The sequence below is a fragment of the Myodes glareolus genome, chromosome 19 (assembly GCF_982192425.1).
Source record: "Myodes glareolus chromosome 19, mMyoGla1.1, whole genome shotgun sequence".
NCBI lineage: Eukaryota > Metazoa > Chordata > Mammalia > Rodentia > Cricetidae > Myodes > Myodes glareolus.
Window position 1 is genome coordinate 33608160 of NC_142044.1, and position 7867 is coordinate 33616026.

The following is a 7867-nucleotide window of genomic DNA, read 5'->3' on the forward strand; positions in this document are numbered from 1 at the left end:
CCACAGCACTGTCTAGGAAAAGTTAACAGATGACAAGCCTGGACTTGCAGAGACTGAGGCTTGCTCTCATCTTCCCTTGTGATGTGACCCAGGACACATTATTTTACATCTCTATGTATCACAATCATTATCTATGAGATGTAACTAATAGTAATAACTACTTAGCAGAGACCTGGTAAGACTGCCAATCTGTGTCCATGCATATGGAAGTATTTTGCAAGTGCTGTCACCATTAACAAATTGAACATAATGATGCATCTTATTCTTTTTTGGGGGGTGTGGTTTCTCTCTCTTTTTTTAAATCACATACTTTCCTTTAAATTTTATTTTATACTTCAACTACAGTTCTTCACCAACCCCTCCTCCTAACCCTCCCTCACCCAAGCCCACCACTCTTCCCAATGAAAAAGGGCTTCCTTCCAGAGTCAACAAAGTCTGGCACATTAAATTGGGACAGGACCAAATCCCTCTGCCCTGCATTAAAGTTGAGCATGACATCCCATCATAGAATATAAGCTCCAGCACGCTAACTCATGCTCTAGGTATAGATCCTGGTCCTACTGCTGGGGGCCTCTCAGATTGTTCAAGCTTCATCACTGTCTCCCACATATGGAGGGTCTAGAGAAATGGAATCAAGTTGAAGACCCTGACATTAATACACACACCTATGAACACCTGATTTTTAACTAAGAAGTCAAAACAGTAGTCTGGAAAAAGGAAAACATCTTTAACATATTATGTTGGCATGACTGGATGTCAACATGTAGAAGATGGCGAATAGATTTATATTCATCATCATGCATAAAACTCAAGTACAAATGGATTAAGGACCTCAACATAAATCCTGATAGAACCTGATAGATGAAAAAGTGGGAAGTAGCCTTGAACATTTTGGCAGAGGAAACCACTTCCTAAATATAACTTCAGTAGCACAGAGCAATAAGCGGGACTTCCTGAAGCTGAAAGCTTCTGTAAGGCAAAGAACATGGAGAAAAAAAAAAAGAGTACAGAATGGGAAACACCACATCTCACAGAGGACAGATCTCTATAAAGAACTCAAGAAATTAGACATCAAAATGCAAAATAATCCACTTAAAAATGGAATACTGGACTAAATAGAGAATTCTCAGCAAAAGAATCTCAAATAGTTGAAAGAAATTTAAGGAATTGTTCAACATCCTGAATCATCAGGAAAATACAAATCAAAAAGACTTCGTGATACCATCTTACATATTTCAGAATGGCTAAGATCAAAAATACTGAGGTCAGTTTATTTTGAACACAATGTGAAGTCAGGTGAGCACTCCTACACAGTAGGTGGGAGTGCAAACTTGTACAGCCACTTTGGAAATCAGTATGGTGGTTTCTCAGAAAATAAGACATCAATCTACCTCAAGACTCACCAATACCACTCTTGGACATAAACCCAAAAGATACTCAATCAAAGTGTCAAAAGGACACTGGCTCAACAAGGTTCATAGCGTCTTGTTTTTTTATATTTAAATATTTGTTCCTAACCTGTTGAAAACATGCCATAAGACCCACAGAATGGAAGAGCTAGGGAGCCCAGAGGCAGGGTTGGGGGTCCAGAGGTAGCCATGGCTACCGAACCCGCGACGCCCTCCCTTGTGGATCGATACTTCACTCACTGGTATAAAGCGGATGTTAAAGGAAAACCCTGTGAGGACCACTGCGTACTACAGCACTCCAACCGAATATGTGTCATCACACTGGCAGGATCTCATCCTGTTCTTCAAAGTGGCAAAACTATTAAAAGTATCTCCTATCAGATCAGTACCAACTGTAGCAGACTTCAGAACAAAGTGTCTGGGAAATTTAAGCAGGGGGCACAGTTTCTAACAGAACTTGCACCTCTGTGTAAGATATACTGGTCCGATGGAGAAGAATATACCATATCTAGCTGTGTTAGAGGTAGGCTGATGGAGGTGAATGAAAATATTCTTCATAAGCCATACCTTCTCCAAGAAAAAGCCATCCACCGAAGGCTACATTGCGGTTGTGTTACCGAAATTTGAAGAAAGTAAGAGCATAACAGAAGGGTTACTGACACAGCAACAGTATGAAGAGGTCGTGATAAAGCGATATAATGCCACAGCCACGCCATGAGCCTAGAGATGGAGACACAGCATAGGATGCTCATCCTCCCTGGACCCAACCATTAGTGCCCTGGAGAGAGCCAGTGCATGAGAAGCATTCCTCACACCCAGCCGCAGGGGCAGCCCAGTTCTTCTCTTACCTAACTCGCCTCTTGTCTGAATATCCCAAGCCTTGGTCCCCATTTGTAGTCCAGCTCTACATCTGCCTTGCCCAGGTACTTGCTTTGTGTGGGGGCAAGTACAATTGTGGGCATTCACTTGCATATGTTATGTCAGAAAAAAAAACTTGCCATAAGTGAGTTTTTAAAATTTATTGAGAACTTAGTAGTAAGACAGCATTTGGGAAAAACATTAAGTTGCAGAAATAATAAGCCTATGAGAGTTTGAGAAAATGAGGAACAATAGGAATTGTTAACCTTCATGATTTATGGTTATAACTCACACAAACAATAGAATGTTCAGAGAAAGAAAATTTAAGTGTTAAAATAGCAATTTTTAAAATCAGAAACTGAAAATATACCACAATTAACTATACCTTTTGTCATATTTTTCTCATTCTTCTTAGTTATTTAAGACTTGCATACAATATATTTTGATCATTTTGACCTCCCTCCATCCCTTTCCATACCCACCCAACCATCCCTTTTTCCCCCATAAAGAGTTTTGTGCTGCCTACTTTTGGATGTGTAACACAGTCCATACTAGCTGTTCATGTCAAAAGTTCACACAGCATAGAGTCTGTGAGGGACAAGAAAGGGGTTTGATAAAAGGCAGTGAGAGACTGTATAGATCAAAGATGCACTAGCTTGAGCTCATGGTCAATACTTCAGTGAACACTTTCTCTGAGCCTCACGTAGTCTCACATGTTTTCTTTGGAAATACACTTTCTCTTACATATTTTGGGTTTTTTAAGTTGTATTAAATTGTTTTTAGTGAACTATATAGTTTTCTCTGTTCCCCTCCCTTCCTTCCCCCTTCCTCTTCTGTCCTCTCCCATGATCCCCACGCTCCCAATTTTCTCAGGAGATCTTATCTTTTTCTACTTCCCATGCAGATTACAGCCATACATCTCTTTTAGTGTCGTCTTTGTTGTCTAGGTTTTTTGGGATTTTGAATTGTAGGCTGATTTTGCCTTGCTTTATGTCAAAAGCCACTTATGAGTACATATTATTTTTTTCTTTTGGGGTGAGGGTTACCTCATTCAATATGATGTTTTCTAGATCCATCCATTTGCCTACTACTTAAGATGCTGTTGGGAGCCACCTGGAGGCACAGGTGGTCCTGCAGTTTGGAGGTAGCCACGTGGGGCTGAGCAACCCTGCCTGCACCCTTGCCTGCACATGCTCAGACCAGCAGAATGGCATTAACCAATCAGGACAGCGTTCAAGCTGCTCCACCGTTTAAAAGCAGCTGCCTCGGGGCCCAACGCTCTCTCTAAGCTTTCTCTCGTCCCTGCTCTATCTTCCCTTCCCCCAATTTTCCTCAAGGAAATGCTCCAAATAAAGATGTGACCAGAGAAGGAATTCTCGTTTTGGTGGCGTTCATTCCTGCGGGACAGGATGGCCCCCCGCAAGATGCCATTATTTTTTCTTTAGAATTATATCAATAAGCAGATAAAGTATCAATTTTCCAAACAAAAATATGCAAATATTAGGAAGTTATTACATAGGAGAAAATGAATAAGGGTACTATGCTTGTCTCTGGTCAATAAAGTATAAACCAAAGTACTGAAATGTTGACAAAGCAACTTTTGGATATAAGCTATTTGCGTTTCTGACATTTTCTATTACTGTTTGTTTGTTTCTCTCTCCCACTGAACCTAAATGAACTGAACTTGTGTTCTGCTGAGAAGATGGAAAACTGCTTAGAGCCTCTGTTTTTCTGAATGTATAGATAGATGCTTAGAACTGGAGAATGACTTCAGGCACTGGTACAGTCATGTCATCATGTTCAGAGTCTGCTCTGTGCATGTGAGTAAAGGGAGAAGAATCATCTTCTGTCTTTCCCTCAAGATAAAGTAAATGTAAAAACAAAGACAGAGACAGCTGAACACAAGGAGCAAAGCACAGTAAGAAACACAGAGATCCTCTGCAGGTCAAGGAGGCTTTAGAGAAGGAGCCAGGGAAGGGTTCCACCATTTTGAGAAGGCAGAAGAGGTAGAATCTTTATTGCTGGGGTTATGTGTACACTTCTATGATAGTGCCTTACGGTTTGGACTACAGAATTAATCATGATCCAAGTCATCTAGAAGAGAGCAAGAACACTTAAAGAGTTGGATCCAATGAAAACGATAGGTAAGTTCTGAGAAAGTCAAAACCCCACATCCATATTTTTATGAATTCAACCAAACATCATAGAGTGCTTATCTGGAGTCAGCATCATAGTATGTATGTGAATATGCTTCTGTACATGATATAAAAGATGCATATGGTCTCCCATGAGACAAATCTCTAAGCAACCTTGAGTATATGAGTGAATATTCAATCTAGATTAGTCACATGAAAACTGAAGTAGGTCTAGGACAGCTGAACAGGAGATGGGAGGGTAATGGGGTTTACAGCAGATGGAATTGGTGCAATAAATACTCTGCAAGTAGAGCACAGCCTGATGAAACTGGGGAAGTAGGAAATATCAAAACTCGCAACATCCACTGATTCTTAGTGCTTGCTACGAGGCAGGGCAGATGGTAGAGAGCCAGACCAGAATGCTGAAGTGAGCAGTAGAAAGCCCCAGTGCTTCATCCCTTGCTCTCAAGGAACTTGTAGTCATTGCAGATAATTGAGGGGAAAGGGTGAAAAGGTGCCCATTGCACTTTCCAGTCCACCACTGGGATTTATTTTTGACCTGTACACAAAGTTAAATTATAGAACATAACTTATAAGGTATCTTGGTTATAACACCCCTGTTTTAACTCCAGTGGTGTTACACTCCATGGTTTTAGAAGGTGTCATCTTGCTCAATTCACACTTCTTCTCCAAAGATAACTTATTTTTGTCATCTATAGTGAGTTCTCGTTCACCTCCACCCTGTGTTGGTCTAGTGAGTGAGATACTGTAATGCATGCCAAGGAAACGCAGGTGCTTTATTAGTTTTGGTTTCTGAGTTTCCATTTCCATCTATTACATGATTATCATAAAGTCAGAAAACATGGGATGATTTTTAATCTACATTGCCATCTTGACTAGATTTAGGGTTCCCTGGGAGACACACCTCTGGCATATGTACAAAGGTGTTTCCACAGAGGTTTAGTCAAGGAGAGAAGACATACCCTTAATGTGGTCAGTGTTATCCCATGGACTGTAATCCTAGACTTAATATAAAGGATGAAAAGCAAACACCAGCTCAATTCATTCTCAGTTTCTTTCTCTCTAATTCCGCACTGAAGAGAGAGTGTCTCACACTCCTTTTACCCTGCCTTCTCCACCAGGAGGAACTATCCTACCTCAGACAATGAGGCCAAACCAACCCTCCCTCCCTTGAGTGATTTCTTGCCAGGTGTTTGGTCACAGTAATGGCAAAAAATAATGCACATATTCTAGAATTAAGTATGTCTGTGCATGCATATGTAGAGATAGAACATGAACTAGAATTTTAATATTTCTACATATGATAGACACGAAAACAATGGAAATTGTAAACTTTTGGGTAGAAGAAATTAGGAAAACCTTGATCCTCGACATGTGCAACCCCACGGTGCAAATTTTATAGCAGAACACCTCTCACTTCCACATCTCTTTCCTCCTTTGCAAAAGCTGCCTGCAGCGTTATTTCTAACTTTGCAAAAGGTGTTTTGGCTTTACGCTTCGGTTTCTTATTTCTTAGATACAGCCTCCACACTCATAACCATCATGTTCATTTCTCACTTCAACATTTGAAATATATCAAGAAATATCCTTTTTTTTTTCTTTTTGCTTCACACGTAAAGCTCTTTATGGCACCAATCCCTGCTGTTTCTTGGAAACTGGTATGATTCATGCTTCTGAAACTTAACCAGGAGTGCAAGAACTGCCAGGAGACATAGACCAGACTGAGAATGCCCTGCTTTGCTTTACAGGAATAATCTTAGCAAGACTCTGTGCTCCTTTCTGTAAGGGTTCTTGTGCCTTCCTGGTTCCTATATTACTTGTTGTATTCTGCTCAGGTATCAACACCTGCCCTCTGATATAATACCTCCCAAGTCAAATATTAAATTACAATTCACTAGATATTTAAGTAATGTACTCAATAGATAAGAAACCTGAACGTGAGAAAGGCTGTCTAAATTGTAGGTCTGAAGAATTTAGGGATGTAAGCTAGCACAGGACTCTAAACCTCAGTGAGTTATGTTTGGCTTAACAGAGAAGTTACCAAGTGGAATGGAAGGTAGAACACGGAGCAAGTACAGAGAAGAACGGGGTTTTATGTTCAGCATTAGCTGAACACTTCTGTCTGATGTGGCTGTAGTCATTTTAGATCCCGTGTTGAGCAGCAGGAGGAGGCCTATGTCCTCAGAGAGCTTATGGCATGAAGAAGCAGGTAGAGGGACTAGACCTGGGTAACAGAGCAGGATCCACATAAAGTATTTCTTGTGATCTCTTACTGCTTAGGTAAGTTTCATTGAAATAAGCAGAAATGATGAAGATACAAACTCATGTTTTCTAAAGATATTGATAGATTTCTTTTTTCTTTTCTCAAAGAAGGGCCACAGAACCTAATGATAGGAGGCCAATTGGAGTAAGTGAGTATCTAAGGGCAGCATCATTTCCCCATGTGAAGAGAGTATAACTTCAAAAAGAGAACTTGAAATGGAGATAACCTTCATGGGTGGATAATGCTTGGGAGTTCTTTGATACTACCACCTCAAGATCTAGGTCACAATGTGGAAGAGGAATTTGGATGAAAATAAAGCTGAGAACAGAGAGAGTGCAGTTGTCCTTAGCTTTAATTGTCACCTTGACACAATGTAAAGTCACCTGGGAAGAAGGAAACTAAATTGAGGAATTACCTCCATCAGTTTGGCCTGTGGGTTTGTCTGGGAGTCAATCGCTTGATTGACAATTGTTGTGGGAGGACCCACTATGGTCAGCACCAACCCTACAAAAGTGGCCTGAAAAAAATGAAGTCACCATTTATCTTTTTGCTTACTTCTTATTGTAAGAGATTGGAGTGTGGTTCCAAAAGGAATTAGAGATAATTCAACACAAAAGCTAGAACAAGGTTTGGGGCTAATCAGCACTAGAGAGAGCAAGGTATGAACTGCATTGAAGCCATGATTGTCCAGTCTAGACGGAAGACCAGCCTTCAGCCCAAGAACTCCTGCAAGGTGAAGTAAAATTTACCTCTTGACCAGAGAAAAAAAGAAAAGCATGACTCCCACCGAGCTTAAAACTTGGACTGGAGAAATAGCAAAGCAGTTAAGGATACTTGCTGTTCTTCCAGAGAATGTAAGTTTAGTTCTTAGAGCCCATATCAGGTGGCTCACAGCTCTTTGTAATTCCAGCTCCAGGGCATCCTATACCCTCTTCTTGCTTCTACCCTCTTCTTGCTTCCACAGACACCTGCACACACAGCACATACTCACACAGACACACACAAATACACACAACAAATATAAATAAATGTTTTTTTTTAAAAAATCACCACTTCCCAAAAGATCCACATTAGGTACCAAATTTTTATTACATAGGCCTTTTAGGTGACACTTAAAATCCTCTACTAAATTAAGCATGGTGATGAATTCTTAGAAATTCCAGCACTGAAAAGGCCAAGGC

At 40.4% G+C, this 7867-nt stretch overlaps 1 pseudogene; it reads left to right on the forward strand.

Moving 5' to 3' along the window:
* The first annotated feature begins 1548 nt into the window (after positions 1–1548).
* On the forward strand, positions 1549–2135 carry LOC148118934 (protein Abitram pseudogene; annotated as a pseudogene).
* Positions 2136–7867: the final 5732 nt, after the last annotated feature.